Source organism: Pseudorca crassidens, chromosome 11, assembly GCF_039906515.1.
Source record: "Pseudorca crassidens isolate mPseCra1 chromosome 11, mPseCra1.hap1, whole genome shotgun sequence".
Lineage (NCBI taxonomy): Eukaryota > Metazoa > Chordata > Mammalia > Artiodactyla > Delphinidae > Pseudorca > Pseudorca crassidens.
In genome coordinates, this window is record NC_090306.1 from 72,694,419 (window position 1) to 72,713,038 (window position 18,620).

General features: G+C 36.1%; 1 pseudogene; it reads left to right on the forward strand.

The window, feature by feature from the left end:
* The window catches only part of LOC137202932 (proline-rich protein 13 pseudogene), a 162,839-nt pseudogene extending 144,901 nt beyond the window's left edge, over positions 1-17,938 (forward strand).
* The last annotated feature ends 682 nt before the right edge of the window (positions 17,939-18,620 follow it).

Sequence of the window (18,620 nt, forward strand, 5' to 3'; positions counted from 1 at the left end):
TGATTACCCTTGGTTTGTTCCATATAAAACTAATAGTTCATAATTATTTTCTTCCGTTATTATTCTTGACATTTACCAGACTTGGGAGTGATCCCTTTCCTAGGAACAGCATAATTTTGATTCTTTTAAGATAAGCCAAAAGGAAGAAATTTCAGATTCCCAAGGAACCTAAAACAGTCAAGAAGGCCCCTTTATTTTTTATTTAAAATATCATACAACATTAGATAGTATCACTTGGACTCTAGCTCCAATGCAATAATGTCTAATTGTATATTGATTACTAGAGTACTTTATTTTTATAAGTCCAAGTACATCTGTAACTCCTCCCACACCCATTCTTTCAGAGGCAATTTTGTTTGTAGTTGGACATGAATTTCAAAGAGACTACTGCGTTTGTAGCTTCTCTTAGTGTGGAAATGACTGGATGTAGAGGCGTTTAATCATAATTCCATGACTTCACTTAATGAGGATTCAAAAAGCAGGAACCTCTGTTCATTAGTAGCAACTTTAAATGGTAAGTTGGCACAACTTTTGTACAAAATTGTCTCACAGGAATTTTCTGTTACATATTCCACTTGTACTAATGTGATATTTATCTTCAGGAGAAAAAAAATAAAAACCGCTTACTTGAAATGTATTAAGAACAATTTTTAAGACTCAAAATTTCTTTTTTTTTAGCTTTATTGAGGTATAATTGACAAATAAAATCTTAAGATATTTAAAGTGAGTAATGTGATTTTATATACATATATATTGTGAAAGCATTTTTCCCCGTTTGGTTAATTGACACATCCATTACTTCACATATTAACTTTGTTGCCAGGGATGGGGTGGGTGGGAGATGAGAACACTTAAGTTCTACTGCCTTAGCAAATTTCAGATACCCAACACAGTCTTATCAACTACAGTTACCATGGTATAAATTTCTTCCTCACGCATCTTATATTTGAAAGTCTGTATACTTCTACCATTCTCTCCCTATTTCTCCCACCCCACAGCCCATGGCAACTACTTTTCCACTCTCTGTTTCTATGAGTTTGACTTTTTTTTTTTTTTTAGATCTCACTTGTACGTGATACTGTGCAGCATTTGTCTTCTCTGTCTGGCTTATTCCACTGAGTATCATCCATGTTTTCCTAAATGGCAGGATTTCCTTTTTTAGTCTAAATAATATTCCATTTTATGTATATATCACATTTCCTTGATCCATTCATCCATTGATGAACACATGTTGTTTCCATACTTTGGCTGTTGTGAATAATGCTGCAAGGAACACAGGACTAAGATATCTCTTTGAGATAATGATTTCATTTCCTTTGGTTATATACCAGAAGTGGGATTGCTGGATCATAAGGTAGTTCTATTTTCAATTTCTTGAGGAGACTTCATACTATTTCCATAGTGGCTATACCAATCTACATTACCACCAATAGTGAGCAAGAGTTCCCTTTTCTCCACATCCTTGCTAACATTTGTTATTTCTTAGCTTTTTGATAACAGCCATTCTAACAAACATGAGGTGATACCTCATTGTGGTTTTAATTTACATTTCCCTTCACTTTTCATGTACCTATTGGTCATTTGTATGTCTTTTTTTGGAAAAAAAAATGTCTATTCAGGTACTTTGCCCACTTTTTAATTGGGTTATTTGGTATTTTGCTACTGAGTTGTTTGATGTACTTTTATATTTTAGATATTAACCCCTTTCTGGACATGTGGTTTGCAAATATTTTCTCCCATCCCATAGGTTACCTTTACATCTTGTTGACAGTTTCCTTTGTTGTACAGAAGCTTTTTAGTTAGGAAGTCCCACTTGCTTATTTTAGATTTTGTTGCCTTTGCAAGGTATCATATTCAAAAAATCATTGTCAAGACCAATGTCAAGGAGCTGAACCCTGTGTTTTCTTCTAGGAGTTTTATGGTTTCAGATCCTATGTTCAATTTTTAAATACATTTTGAGTTGATTTTTTGTGTGTGGTTTAAGATAGGGGTCTAATTTCATTCATTTGCATGTGGCTGTCCAGTTTTCCCAGCACCATTTATTAGACTATCCTTTCCCCATTGTGTATGCTTGGCATCTTTGTCAAAAATTAATTGACCATTTATATATGGGTTTATATATGGACTCTCTATTTTGTTTCATTGATCTATATATCTGTCTTTATGTCAATCCATATTATTTTGATTACTATAGCTTTGTAATATAGTTTATAAACAGGAAATTTGATGCCTCCAACTTTCTTCTTTTTTCCCAAGATTTTTTTGGTTATTCAGGGTCTTTTGTGGTCCCACACAAATTTTAGGATTTTTTTGTTCTATTTTGTGAAAAATTCCATTCAAATTTTGATAGGGATTATGCTGAATCTGTAGATTGCTTTGGGTAGCATGGACATTTCAACAATATTAATTCTTCCAATCCATGTGATGGAATATCTTTTCATTTATTTGCCTCTCTTTCAATTTCCTTTATCAACGTCTTACAGTTTCTAGTGAATAAATCTTTCACTTCCTTTGTTAAATTTATTCCTAAATATTTTATTCTTTTTGATACTATTATAAATGGGATTGTTTTCTTAATTTATCTTTCTGATAGTTTGCTATTAGTGTATAGAAATACAATTGGTTTTTGAATATTGATTTTTGTATCCTGCAACTTTACAGAATTTTTTTTTATTGAAGTACAGTTGATGTACAATATTACATAAGTTACAGGTGTACAATATAGTGATTCACAATTTTTAAAGGTTATACTCCATTTATAATTATTATAAACTATTAGCTATATTCTCTATGTTGTACAATATATTCTTGTAGTTTATTTTATACATAATAGTTTGTACCTCTTAGTTCCATACCCTTATATTGCCCCTTTCCCCTTCCCTCTCTCCACTTGTAACCACTAGTTTGTTCTCTATATCTGTGAGATTGTTTCTTTATTGTTATATTCACTAGTTTGTTGTATTTTTTAGATTCCACATAAGTGATATCATACAGTGTTTGTCTTTCTCTGTCTGACTTATTTCACTTAACATGATACCCTCTAAGTCCATCCATATTGTTGTACATGGTAAAATTTCATTCTTTTTTTGGCTGAGTAGTACTCCATTGCATATATACCACATATTCTTTATCCATTCACCTGTTGATGGACACTTAGTTTGCTTCCATATCTTGGCTGTTGTAATAATGCTGCAACGAACATTGGGGTGATTTTATCTTTCCAAATCGGTGTTTTTGTTTTTCTTCAGATATATACCCAGGCATGAATTTGCTGGGTCATATGGTAGTTCTATTTTTAGTTTTTTGAGAAACCTCCATACTGTTTTCCACAGTGGCTGCACCAATTTACATTCCCACCAATAGTGTATGAGGGTTCCTTTTTTTCTCTACATCCTCTCCAGCATTTGTTATTTGTGTCCTTTTTGATGATAGTCATTCTGACAGGTGTGAGGTGATATCTCACTGTAATTTTTGACTTGCATTTCATAGGAACTTGTCATGTTCCTGTTGACCATCTGTATATCTCCTTTGGAAAAATGTCTATTCAGTTCTTCTGGCTACTTTTTAAACAGGTTTGTTTTTTGGATGTTGACTTGTATGAGCTGTTTACATATGTTGGATATTAATCCCTTACCGGTCATACCATTTGCAGATATTTTCTTCCATTCAGTAGGTTGTCTTTTTGTTTTGTCTATGGTTTTCTTTGCTGTGCAAAAGCTTTTAAGTTTAATTTAGGTTCTACATATTTATTTTTACTTTTATTTCCTTTTTTTTACAAGACAGAAAAAAAATTGCTATAATTTATGTCAGAAGTGTTCTGCTTATGTTTCCCTCTAGGAATTTTATGGTTTTCCACTCTTACATTTAGGTCTTTAATCCATTTTGAGTTTATTTTTATATATGGTGTTAGGGAATGTTCTAATTTCATTCTTTTACATGTAGCTGTACTGTTTTCCCAGCACCACTTATTGAAGAGACTGTCTTTTCTCCACTGTATATTCTTGCCTCCTTTTCTTTTTTTTCTTTCTTTTTTTTTTTTTTTTGCGGTACACGGGCCTCTCACTGTTGTGGCCTCTCCTGTTGTGGAGCACAGGCTCCGGACATGCAGTCTCAGCTGCCATGGCTCATGGGCCCAGCCGCTCTGCAGCATGTGGGATCTTCCTGGACCAGGGCATGAACCTGTGTCCCCTGCATCGGCAGGCGGACTCTCAACCACTGTGCCACCAGGGAAGCCCCTTGCCTCCTTTTTCATAGATTAATTGACCATAAATGTGTGGATTTATCTCTGGGTTCTCTATTCTGTGCCATTGATCTATATGTCTGTTTTTGTGCTAGTACCATACTGTTTTGATTATTGTAGCTTTGTAGTAAAATCTAAAGTCAGGGAACATGATTCCTCTAGCTCTGGTCTTCTTTCTCAACATTGTCTGGCTATTTGGGGTCTTTTGTAACTTTACTAAATTTGTTTTTTAGTTGCAACAAATTTTTGGTGGAGTATTTAGGGTTTTCTACATATAAATATCATGATATCTGCAAATAGGAAAAAATATTCTTTCTTCTTTGCTGATTTGGATGTGTTTTATTTCTTTTTCTTGATTAATTGCTCTGGCTATGACTTTCAGTACTATGTTAAATAAAAGGGGTGAGAGTGGGCATCCTTGTCTTATTTCTGATCTTAGAGGAAAAACTGTCAGCTTTTCACCATTGAGTATGATGTTAGCTGAGGGCTTTTCAAATACAGGCTTTATTATGTTGAAGTACATTCACTCTGTACCCATACTGTTCAGAATTTTTATCATAGTTTTGTCAAATTCTTTTTTTGAATCAATTGAGATATTTCTTCATTTTGTTAATGTGATATATCACATTTATTTATTTATTTGTGGACATTGAACCATCCTTGCATCTTTAGAATAAACCCACTTGATCATGGTATATGAATTTGTGCCAAGACCTATCAGTGTCCCAAAGCGGAGGATCACATTCAGCACCTAGATATAGGCTGCTTGGAAGCTGGACCCTCAAGCAGCATCTGGCACCTTCCAAGGAGAAACTGGGAGATGAGGGTTTCTGCATGTTCCCTCTGTACTGGGCCTGTGTATATAGCTGGGGGGGAAGGGTGAAACGAATGCTCCTGTAGCCATTAAGAACTGCTTCTTTGTTTGCTACAGTCATGTGGGACTCATGAAAGCCAGCACCACTGGCTATCAGAGCCATGTGATCTTGGGATCTGTTCCTCAGGCAGCAGTTCATATACTGGAATGCAAACATGTGTATGAACTCCTTTTAGGGATATACTGGTAACTGGGAGCAGGCTAATGGGAGACAGCGGGTAAGATGTCCACTGGTTTACCCAGTCTCTATGAAGGATCATACCCAGCCCCTAAATATGTGCTAAACTAGAAGCCTGACCCTCAGGCAGCAGATTTTAAAGTATGTGGCTGGACCTCTTTCAGGGAAAGACTGGGACATGTGTATTTTTGGCTGTTCTCTCTGTGTTGAGCCCTGAGGGGATAGTTGTAGCAAGTGCTTTTGTACCTTTTAACAATTGCAGCATTATTTGCTATAGTCTGATAGCTCTCATGGCTTTCAGAGCTAGATGTTTTGAGGACCTGTACCATGTGTAGGAGTCTTAAATGTTGGGGTACTAAATGTGGGCTGCAAGCCCCTCACTCCTCCGGGAAAAGCTGAGAGTCGGGAGTTCCTTCCTGATTGTATGGCACTGTGTGGAGCTATGGGGTTTATGGTGAGAATGTGTCTCAGCGTTTCCTATGCCTTCCAATGTATTTTCTCATTTGCTCAATGTGTAGGAGTCACTCAGCTAGTTTCAGAATTTCTTTCAGAAACAATTGCTCCTTGTGTAGCTGTATAGTTGATGTGTTCGTAGGATGAGGGGAGTTCAGGAACCTCTATGTCATCATCTTGGTTGACCCTCCTTCACAATTTCTTACATCCTTTTCCCTCAGGGAAAGAAAGGAAATCATTAGGTCAGTGGGAATTATAACTACAAAGGGAACTTGATTAAAAATTTCTTTGAATCATATATAATCACCAAAATTACTAATCACCTTCTTGCAAAACAGAATAAAACAAAGCGAAATAAAATATGGATTTCATTAACTGTTAAAATATTAACTTAGATATAAAATCCAGTGCAACATATTATCTAAGAAACATCCAAATAAAATCAATAATCTCAATTATATACTTGGTTATATGTACAAAAATGAACGTCTTCCTTAATGAGGGTTCTTGTATGCTATGTAGATAACGAGGAAAGGTGATTGTTATAGATATTGGCTATATTAATCAAAGATATTAATCTTAAAGTTTATCTACATCTATTGAACAATAGGGATTATCTTTTAGTAACTTAAAAGTACCACAAAGTCTTTTTAAGTTATTTCATTTGTTTGCTTCAATAACCTCCCAAGAAATACAGAGGGCATATGTAGTGAAGTCAAATTGATAATAATGTACTTCCATTTTCCTTTTCATTATGGAAAGATTTAATTGAACTGTATTAACCTCTGTGTTTATGTTCTTATAGGAAACTGTCTGTTTTGATGCCTTACACATTTTCTTTCCCCTGCATCTTTACTCAGCTGGCAGTGAGCCAATCCTTTTGAAAATACACATTCACACATATAATCAATGCAAATATTTTTTTAAATGAGGATATTAATAATCAAGGTTATGGATGTTTAAAATGCTTCCTATAGTTACTGAAATCCAAAGTTAATTTATGCTTTTGAAATAAATTCACTAAGATTACCACCATTCAAATATTTGAAGAATATTATCTATTCACTTTCAGATAAACTTGTTTCTGAGGCATATCACTTTCTTTTGTGGTAGCCTCACAAAAGGGCAAACTCTCTTTTGTATTTCTCTAATGCTATGTGCAGCTGAACTTGTGGCAGTTACATCAGTTGCTCAGTGTCCTGGACTGGTCTTTCACTGAAGTGTACTTTGGAAGAAGCTTATCAACATGGTTTCAGAAGGAGGTTAAGTTATCGTGTTGTTTCAGTCCCTTTGCTCTTGAAGGTGGGAAATTCATGACAGAAACCAGTCTAAATTAAAGTCATTACATTTTCAGTTTACTAGTCTTGCCAAATCCTTTCTACTTGCTGAGTTCTCACACCAAGGAATTCTTCTGAGTGATGAATAAACCTTTTATTTGTCTTCCCCATAACTTCCCTCCAAATATCCCTCTAATTATCTCATTTCCTTCCCCAGTGAACAATCCGTTCATAATAAGTGTTAACAGTTTTATTTTGGAAAGATTCATTTATGTTTTGTTTATACATGAGTATTGCACAAAAACATTGGGAAGTGATTTCCTATGTATTTATCATGAGAGATGGTAATCAAAGTGTTTTAGGGTTTTAGGTATTTGCTTCTGATGTCATAAATGTTCTCCTGGATATTGTATTTTCAGGACAGTTTATGCTTTTATCGTAATGTAAAAGACAGTGCAGCTTAAGTTCATGATTTACCACCACAAACATTTTTGAATTAGATGAAAAATGGAATGATATACTGATTTTTGAACAGTTTGTGGTACTTAAATCCAGTAAAGCAAAGTGATTGTATTAATACAGGGGATATATGCATGTATTCCAAATAACTCAGTGTGACATCCATTTTCATAGGAAATCCAGATATGACGACTGTCTCACACAAAGTGGCACCCCATTTTAGGTGCTCCTTAAGACATTACATATATCAGTACATTAAATGTGAATGTCTTTATTCTCAGAGAAATTTCATATGAGTTCATGTAATTGTGTTATATATCTTTGATCTAGATGATAATTATATTAAACAGCAGTCATATTAAAGGACAAGATATGTAGGTTTTAGATTATGTAGAAATACTGAATAATTTTGATTGAATAATCCAGGTCAGAGCTCAATTATGTCAACTAATAATTATCTCAAATAAAATAATCAGATTATTGAAAAGTTTTGCAGTCTTTTTTTTTTTTTTTTTTTTTGGCGGTACGCGGGCCTCTAACTGTTGTGGCCTCTCTCATTGCGGAGCACAGGCTCCGGACGCACAGGCTCACAGGCCCAGCCTCTCCACGGCATGTGGGATTTTCCCGGACCGGGACACAAACCCGTGTCCCCTGCATCGGCAGGCGGACTCTCAACCACTGCGCCACCAGGGAAGCCCCTGCAGTCTTTTAATTGGAATTAAAATGAAAACTAGAGGGAATTTTATTGTACTCTAGTTATTGTATCTGAATATACAATATGAATTGAATAACCTAATTGTCATAAAATATTAATATCTGTTTTATGTAAATTTTGCTTTCTTCAATTAAGATCTTATTTTAAATATGTTTTCCTAACTTCTCCAAAGCAACCACTTCAACTATTTATAGTAAATATATTTGAGTCAGGAAATACTTTTGGAAGAAAAAGAGTGTGTCATTATTATAATAGAATTCTACTAGTATGGAGCTGGTATTTATCCAGTCTCTACTGATACCATTTCTAGTAGAATCACTTGAAATGCTATGCCAATTGCTAACAAAGACTTACTGATAAAAACTAATAAAGACCTCAGTTTGACTTCTTCTACTCTTCCAAAAAAGCTATTGAAGGCCATCCAAAAGGTATTGTACAACGAATTCTTCAGTCAGCCAGCATTCCTTGTCTCCTCATGTTTCCTGGCCTCTGAAAAATAGTGCTTGTATTTAAAGTATTCACACTGAGTTGAAATTTCTATTTGTGTTCTATTTACATAAACTACAAGCTGCCCCCCCCAATTTTTAGTGATCAAATAGTTAATTTGTCGTTGAAAAATTGTTTCTGCAAATTCAGCAATAAACACAAGATACAAGACTCTAAAATATGTTAATTTAAACATGTTTAGCTGTATAATTTGTTTCTGAAATTCTCTCAAACTTAATAACACAGATAAAAAGGTAGAAACAGTTTAAAATCAGGCCTTAAGAGGATTAAAATATGATTGTAGTCCTCACTAAATGGCTGAGTTAAAATACTGATAGTATTTTGAGAGCTGAACAAATAAGAGATGAATGTAGTTGACATTAAAAAGTCTCTGCTGAGGGCTTCCCTGGTGGCGCAGTGGTTGAGAGTCCGCCTGCTGATGCAGGGGACACGGGTTTGTGCTCCGGTCCAGGAAGATCCCACATGCCGTGGAGCGGCTGGGCCCGTGAGCCATGGCCGCTGAGCCTGCGCGTCCGGAGCCTGTGCTCCGCAACGGGAGAGGCCACAACAGTGAGAGGCCCGCGTACCGCAAAAAAAAAAAAAAAAAAAAAAAAGTCTCTGCTGAATAGGTCTCATCATTGTTTTCATCTAAATAAGCTAAGTGTTTCAAACTCTGTTATGTTTTCTGTAACTTTATTTTCTTCTCCCTCCCCTCTTGAACAATATAATGTACCTGCCAGATAAGAAATTACCATCAGGTAGGAAAAGAAAAATGTGCATTTGATCTATCAATCAATTAATGTCCAGACAGTTTCCTAGGGAAATATATATTTAAATAAAGCCTTCAAAATTTGGAGATGTAAATCCAGTACAGTAATAATATTAGAGATGATACTGTTGATCATGATACTGATAAAGAAACTCAAGGGTGAACTGAGAGGACATTAAGAGAAGATTAGAACATCAAATATTGTGAAGAAAGAGACAAAACTCACAATTTTATAAACAGAAGAGGTATTGGAGACTTAGGTGGTTTTTTGGAATGGAATTCTAGTTTCCCCAGTCCCTAATTGAAATGAGATTTCTAGCTCAGTATTTAAGACAGCATTAGAGAAATCGTCTTGACCGGGCTGATTAATGAAAGACACTTGGACAAGAAATATGTTGTAGCAGTTGATGGGATAACTCCTGCGCATCTTCTGGTTTCAGGGTATAAAACACTTCGGTGATGTCTTTTCCGACTCACAAAGACTTGTTTATGTACCACTCCTTTGAGGTGCTCTCAGAGCACACTCTGCCTGCTTTTATCACAATATGGGAATTTTGTGCTTACTTGTTGGGCTCCCCACAATCTCTTTTTCATGATCACATTCCTTTATCTACCACTTAGCACATAGCTGGCATTCAGTAAGTACAAAATCAAAGAAAGGATAAAAGAATGAGAGAAGGAAAGAAAAACATACAGAAGGTAGGAAAAGAGGAAGGGAAGGAGGAAAGGAGTACATTCCGTAAAAAAGACGCTATAGGGAAGGGGAAAGTCATCTTCTAAGGGAGTATTCATGGGGGGCATAAGAGGCCATCTGCCCATCAATCAGACAGGCAATGGCAAGCAGTGTAGGACAGATGTTACAGCCAGAGTATCTTCACATTACCTGCAGTGAGGAACAGTTCAGGAATTTGAAATCCAGGGAAGAGAACATGGACTTAGAGTTGGAGCTGAAAAACAAAACCAAATCCCAGTATTCTCTGTAATCTCTGTAAGAGAATAATTTTCTTGCAAAGTGTATGTACATTTTTATTCAATGCCTTTGTTTATTGTTTTGTAAAGATATATTCATACTTGAATGAAGAGGCTAAGTAAGAAACCCACTTTCCAATGTGTGAAGAGAAAGATATCTCTTGAGGGAGTCATCATAAAATATAGAGAAGTAGGCCAAATTAATTAAGTTTATTGGTAATGATTCCAAATCATTTCAACAAAAGTGAGTCACCTGGTAAATATTTTTCATGTCAGAAAAATTGTATGCAAATCAATTCACTGTTACTCTTACCCAGTTTTTAACAAAAATATATATATGCCTTACACTTTACATTAGACTTTGGATTATTTACATATTTTATTTTTAATATTTAAATTAAAAAGTTTTTCATCACTCAAGAGGACTGTACCTCAAAATATGCTCTGTTCACTTTGTACTAACTGATTTGTCCATTTGTTGTAATCACTGGTTCATATCCATTGGCATATCTTTCTACATGATTGGTCATATGTCAAGATTACCTTAATGTTTCTGCATAAAATTAAAAAAACAACACAATCATGAATCAAATAATTTTAGAAGTAAATCATTTCATAATTTACATATCTGAGTATAGCCTGATTATTAAACCACATTAAAATCATTTCTGAGAAAGGCTCTCCGAACTGTGCTGAAGAGAAATGCTCTGCTAATTGTAGTTTGCAAATGATAATGTAAGGCAAAGCCCAGATAGAAAGAATCATGCCACAACATGATTGTAATATACCTCACTCAATTAGGAAGACAAAAAAGAAAACTTGGCATGTATAAGTCAAGTATTTTCTTACTTCGTTTCCCAGAGACAGAATGCTTGATGCCAGGCTTTCCAGTTTAAGAGAACATTCTGACACTTGGCAATCTCATTATTAATAGTTGGAACTTTGAAAAGTGTAATGAAAAGAAATACTGTTTACGTCTAATTTATGTCTTCTCTCCACATACAAAAAATATTGAGTTAGTATTCTTTTATAATAAAAAAGAAGACTGAATTTTAATGAGATGTGGCTTAATGGTTGTATGGAATGTCTTTATTTTTAATTCACTTTTGTAATAGTATCTTGGATACAACAAAAAAAAATGCTCTTTATTAAAATTAAAATCAATAAAGTCTATTTTCAGTTTAACTTTTACCCAGATTGTAAATCATTTCAGCCAGTAATTTTGTACGCTTTTTTGGCACATTTATCATAATTGTAGCTTTGACACATTACACAGTTTAGATAGAAACTCAGAGGGTAATTTTGCTTGACAAAATTGAACTAGCTGAACAGATAAAAGCTTGGCTACATTTTATGTCCTTAGGATCAAGACCTTATATAACGAAGTAACATTTAATGGCAGGAAGTAAATTAAAACACCTTTTTTTTAAAAAAATTATTTATTTATTTATGGCTGCATTGGGTCTTCATTGCTGCACGGACTTTCTCTAGTTGTGGCGAGCGGCAGGCTACTCTTCGTTGCGGTGCACGGGCTTCTCTTGTTGCGGAGCACGGGCTCTAGGCTCAGGGGCTTCAGTACTTGTGGCTCATGGGCTCTAGAGCACAGGCTCAGTAGTTCTGGCACACAGACTTAGTTGCTCTGCAGCATGTGGGATCTTCCGAGACCAGGCTGGAACCCGTGTCCCCTGCATACGCAGAGGGATTCTTAATCACTGTGCCGTCAGGCAAGTCCCCCATGAGTTTTTTTTTTTTTTTTTAACATCTTTATTGGAGTGTAATTGCTTTACAATGCTGTGTTAGTTTCTGCTGCATAACAAAGTGAGTCAGCTCTACACATACATATATCCCCATATCCCCTCCCTCTCGTGTCTCCCTCCAACTCTCCCTATCACACCCCTCTAGCTGGTCACAATGCACAGAGCTGATCTCCCTGTGCTATGCAGCTACTTCCCACTAGCTATCTATTTTACATTTGATACTGTATACATGTTCATGTCACTCTCTCACTTCGTTCCAGCTTCCCCTTCCCCCTCCCCATGTCCTCAAGTCCATTCTCTACATCTGCATCTTTATTCCTGTCCTGTCCCTAGGTTCTTCAGAAACTTTTTTTTTAAGATTCCATATATATGTGTTAGCATACGGTATTTGTTTTTCTCTTTCTGACTTACTTCACTCTGTATGACACTCTCTAGGTCCATCCACCTCACTACAAATAACTCAATTTCATTCTTTTTATGGCTGATTAATATTCCATTGTATATATGTGCCACATCTTCTTTATCCATTCATCTGTCGATGGACACTTAGGTTGCTTCCATGTCCTGGCTATCGTAAATAGTGCTGCAATGAAAGTTGTGGTACATGACTCTTTTTGAATTATGGTTTTCTGAGGGTTATGCCCAGTAGTGGGATTGCTAGGTCATATGGTAGTTCTATTTTTAGTTTTTTAAGGAACCTCCATACTATTCTCCATAGTGACTGTATCAATTTACATTCCCACCAACAGTGCAAGAGGGTTCCCTTTCTCCACACCCTCTCCAGCATTTATTCTCCATAGATTGTTTGATGATGGCCATTCTGACTGGTGTGAGGTGATATCTCATGGTAGTTTTCATTTCCATTTCTCTAATGACCAGTGATGTTGAGCATCCTTTCATGTGTTTGTTGGCAATCTGTATATCTTCTTTGGAGAAATATCTATTTAGGTCTTTGGCCCATTTTTGGATAGGATTGTTGGTTTTTTTGATATTGAGCTGCATGAGCTGCTTGTAAATTTTGGAGATGAATCCGTTGTCAGTTGCTTCATTTGCAAATATTTTCTCCCATTCTGAGCGTTGTTTTTTGGTCTTGTTTATGGTTTCCTTTGCTGTGCAAAAGCTTTGAAGTTTCATTAGGTCCCATTTGTTTATTTTTATTTCCATTTCTCTAGGAGGTGGATCAAAAAGGATCTTGCTGTTATTTATGTCATAGAGTGTTCTGCCTGTGTTTTCCTCTAAGAGTTTGATAGTGTCTGGCCTTCCATTTAGGTCTTTAATCCATTTTGAGTTTATTTTTGTGTATGGTGTTAGGGAGTGTTCTAATTTCATTATTTTCCATGTAGCTGTCCAGTTTTCTGAGCACCACTTATTCAAGAAGCTGTCTTTTCTCCAGTGTATATTCTTGCCCCCTTTATCAAAGATAAGGTGACTATATGTGTGTGGGTTTATCTCTGGGCTTTCTATCCAGTTCCATTGATCTATGTTTCTGTTTCTGTGCCAGTACCATAGTGTCTTGATTACTGTAGCTTTGTCGTATAGTCTGAAGTCCGGGAGCCTGACTCCTCCAGCTCTGCTTTTCTTTCTCAAGATTGCTTTGGCTATTCGGGGTCTTTTGTATTTCAAATACAAATTGTGAAATTTTTTGTTCTAGTTCTGTGAAAAATGCCAGTGGTAGTTTCATAGGGATTGCATTGAATCTGTAGATTGCTTTGGGTAGTAGAGTCATTATCACAATGGTGATTCTTCCAGTCCAGGAACATGGTATATTTCTCCATCTGTTTGTATCATCTTTAATTTCTTTCATCAGTGTCTTATAGTTTTCTGCATACAGGTCTTTTGTCTCGTTAGGTAGGTTTATTCCTAGATATTTTATTGTTGTTGTTACAATGGTAAATGGGAGTGTTTCCTTAATTTCTCTTTCAGATTTTTCATCATTAATGTATAGGAATGCAAGAGATTTCTGTGCATTAATTTTGTATGCTGCTACTTTACCAAATTCATTGATTAGCTCTAGTAGTTTTCTGGTAGCATCTTTAGGATTCTGTATGTATAGTGTCATGTCATCTGCAAACAGTGACAGTTTTACTTCTTCTTTTCCAATTTGGATTCCTCTTCTTTTTCTTCTCTGATTGCTGTGGCTAAAAATTGCAAAGCTATGTTGAATAAGAGTGGTGAGAGCGGGCAACCTTGTCTTGTTCCTGAACTTAGTGGAAATGGTTTCTGTTTTTCACCATTCAAGAACGATGTTGGCTGTGAGTTTGTCATATATGGCCTTTATTATGTTGAGGTAAGTTCCCTCTATGTCCACTTTCTGGAGGGTTTTTATCATAAATGGATGTTGAATTTTGTTGAAAGCTTTTTCTGCATCTATTGAGATGATCATATGGTTTTTCTCCTTCAATTTGTTAATATGGTTAATCACATTGATTGATTTGTGTATATTGAAGAATCCTTGCATTCCTGGGATAAACTCCACTTGATCATGGTGTATGATCCATTTAGTGGCTGTTGGATTCTGTTTGCTAGTATTTTGTTGAGGATTTTTGCATCTATGTTCATCAGTGATATTGGCCTGTAATTTTCTTTCTTTGTGACATCTTTGTCTGGTTTTGGTATCAGGGTGATGGTGGCCTTGTAGATTGAATTTGGGAGTGTCCCTCCCTCTGCTATGTTTTGGAAGAGTTTGAGAGTGATAGGTGTTAGCTTTTCTCTAAATGTTTGATAGAATTCGCCTGTGAAGCCATCTGGACCTGTGCTTTTGTTTGTTGGAAGATTTTTAATCACAGTTTCAATTTCAGTGCTTGTGATTGGTCTGTTTATATTTTCTATTTCTTCCTGGTTCAGTCTCGGAAGGTTGTGCTTTTCTAAGAATTTGTCCATTTCTTCCAGGATGTCCCTTTTTTTGGCATATAGTTGCTTGTACTAATCTCTCATGACCCTTTGTATTTCTGAAGTGTCAGTTGTTACTTCTCCTTTTTCATTTCTAATTCTATTGATTTGAGTCTTTTCCCTTTTTTCTTGATGAGTCTGGTTAATGGTTTATCAATTTTGTTTATCTTCTCAAAGAATCAGCTTTTAGTTTTATTGATCTTTGCTCTCGTTTCCTTCATTTCTTTTTCATTTATTTCTGATCTGATCTTTATGATTTCTCTCTTTCTACTAACCTTTGGTTTTTTTTGTTCTTTTTTCTCTAATTGCTTTATGTGTATGGTTAGGTTGTTTATTTGAGATTTTTCTTGTTTCTTGAGGTAGGACTGTATTGCTATAAACTTCCCTCTTAGAACTGCTTTTGGTGCATCCCATAGGTTTTCGGTCATCATATTTTCATTGTCATTTGTTTCTAGGTATTTTTTGATTTCCTCTTTGATTTCTTTAGTGTTCTCTTGGTTATTTCATAGTGTATTGTTTAGCCTCCATGTGTTTGTATTTTTTACAGTTTTTTTGTCTGTAATTGATATCTGGTCTCAGAGTGCTGTGGTTGGAAAAGATACTTGATATTATTTCAATTTTTTAAAATTTACCAAGGCTTGATTTGTGAACCAAGATATGATTCATTTTTTTTAATAAATTTATTTTATTTTTAGCTGCATTGGGTCTTCATTGCTGCGCACGGGCTTTCTCTAGTTGTGGCGAGCAGGGGCTACTCTTGGTTGTGGTGTGCGGGCTTCTCACGGTGGTGGCTTCTCTTGTTGTGGAGCACGGGCCCTAGGTGCGCGGATTTCAGTAGTTGTGGCACGCGGGCTCAGTAGTTGTGGGTCACGGGCTGTAGAGTGCAGGCTCAGTAGTTGTGGCGCACAGGGCTTAGTTGCTCCGTGGCATGTGGGATCTTCCCGGACCAGGGCTCGAACCCATGTCCCCTGCATTAGCAGGCAGATTCTTAACCACTGCACCACCAGGGAAGCCCTGCAATAGAGCATTATTAATTATAGTCAATATGCTGTACATTACATCCCTAAAAACACTTTTAATCTTAGCCATTCTAAAGGTGGGAAATGGTATCTCATGGCAGTTTTAATTAGAATTTCCCTGAGAACTAATAAAATTGAGCACTTTTTCTTGTGTTTATTGGCTACTTGCATATTTGTCTTGTTGTTTAAAGCTCTGCTCATTTTTTAATTGGGTTGTTTGTCTTTTTGGTATTGAGTTATAGGAGTTCTTTCTATATTATTTATATGTTATATATATTCTTATATTATGCCCTTCCATATTCTTTATATATACTAGATATGTCTTTTATTAGATACATATGTACTATAATATTTTCTCCCATTTTTTGGCTTACCTTTTCATTTATGTTAACTATTTCTTTTGATAACAAAATTTTTAAGTTGATGAAATATAATTTATAAATATTTTCTTGTATGGTTTTTGCCTTCTATGTCTTACCTGAGAAATCTTTGCCTACCCAAAGTTCTTGAAAAATTTCTCATGTATTTTGTCTATAAGAGATATAGTTTTAGCTTTATATTTATGTCTATGATCCTTCTTGAATAAAATATGTATGTGAGTGAAGTGCAAGGGGAATCAAAGTTTTGGGGTTTGTTTTTGCTTTTTCCATATAGATATCCACTTGGTCAGGAACTTTTCTCTCCCCCATTGAATTATATTGTTACCTTTTTTCAAAACTGACTGTTGAAGCAGTGGTGTAAAGGTGACGGGACACCTGGATTCCTCAGTTTCCTTCTTTTTCCATTCCTGGGCTGGAGGAAATACCTGAACATATGGAACCCCAATGCCGGGCAGCCAGGGCCATATCCACACTCCCCTAATGTCGGGTACCCTGGAGGTTGCAATCCTGCCCATCTACCACCTGCCACCCCTACCTTTCCTCCAGACCCCTTTCCCACTCCCCCAGGAGCACCCCAGGGGAATCCAGCCTTTCCCCCTCGTGGGCCCTGTCATTCTGTGCCACAACAAGGGTATCAGGATGCCAACCCTCAGGTCCCTACCCCCCTCAATACCCACCACCTGCCCCTGGCATGAGTCCTGTGAATCCATTGACTCCTGGCAAGGTAGGAGCAGGAATGGTGATTGACAAGAAGATGCAAAAGAAAATTTAAAAAGTTCATAAAAAGAAGCAGAAACACCACAAACATGGCAAGCTTTCCTCCTCCTGCTCTTCCTCTTCCAGCAGTGACTCTGACTGAATACAGGGCCTGAACCCTTCCCTCAAGTCTCTCCAGTTCTGCTCTCCCATCAAGTTTCAGATGCCATCTTGTACTGGGGGAAATTAGCCCTTGTGTCCCTCCCCCTGCCATCCCTGCAATCTAAGCCTTTCTCTGCTGTCCAACCCTAACTGGCTAGGGAAAATGGGAGAAGAATTGCCATGGGCTAGCAAAGGCCGTCTTCCCACTGCTTAGATAAAACTTTTAGCTGGTGAATTTTTCAGAGCTATATTTTGAAGATGGTGAGATTTGAGCTAAATGCTGAAGACAAGTCTAAGATCTGTAAAATGTGATTTTTTACTTTCTTTTGTAATACTCATGATTGGGGAGATGCTGTGGAAATTTAATTATGGAAAGAAAAAAACGACCTGTACCTTTCTTGTAATTGTGGCATGCTTGGGTGATTTAGTGGCAAATAAACATGTCCCAGCAGGCCTTTTATTGATTGCACTCACTGCAAGGCTGCTGGGAAGTGGAGTCCATTTGGCTGATGAGCTCTGACTGCCATTTTGGAAACTGATCTCTACCCCTTAGCTCAGTATGCTATCTCAGGTCCTGCTCTCACTCTCCAACTCTCAGTCCAAATAAAGCTGTTTCTCCTGGGGAAAAAAACAAAAAACAAAAACTGACTGTTAATACATCTTTATATTTCTAGACTTTCTATTCTGTTTCATTGATCACCTTGTCTGTCCTTATTTTAATACCATACTGTCCTGACTCCTATAATTTTAAGTCTTGAAATCAGGAAGTGAAAGTCTAACAACTTTGTTCTTCTTCAAGATTGTTTTGTCAATTCTAGAGTATTTGTATTTCCTATAAATTCTAAAGCCAGGCTCTGATTTATATAAAAAATACTAATTGGCTTTTGAAGAGAATTACATAGAACCTATACAGACATTCTGAAGAATTGGTTTCTTAACAATTTGTCTTATAATGCACGAACATGCACAAACATTATGTATCTCTTCATTTATTCTGGTCTTCCCTCTTTTCTCATCAATATTTTGTAGTTTATAGTAGAAGGATTTGCATATGTTTTGTTAAGTATTTCCTGTCCTTGAATGCTGTGTTTTAAATTTGATTTCCTCGTTTTCTGTTGCTAATACATAGAAATACAATTAATTTTTGTGTATTAACTTTGTATTCTGTGCTAAGTTCACTGTTCTAGTAGGTTTTCTTTTAAGATTCCTTTGGGGTTTTCTACATAAACATAATGTCATCTGTGTATAATGACAATTTTACTTCTTTTGTTTTAATCTGAATGGTCTTTTATTTCTT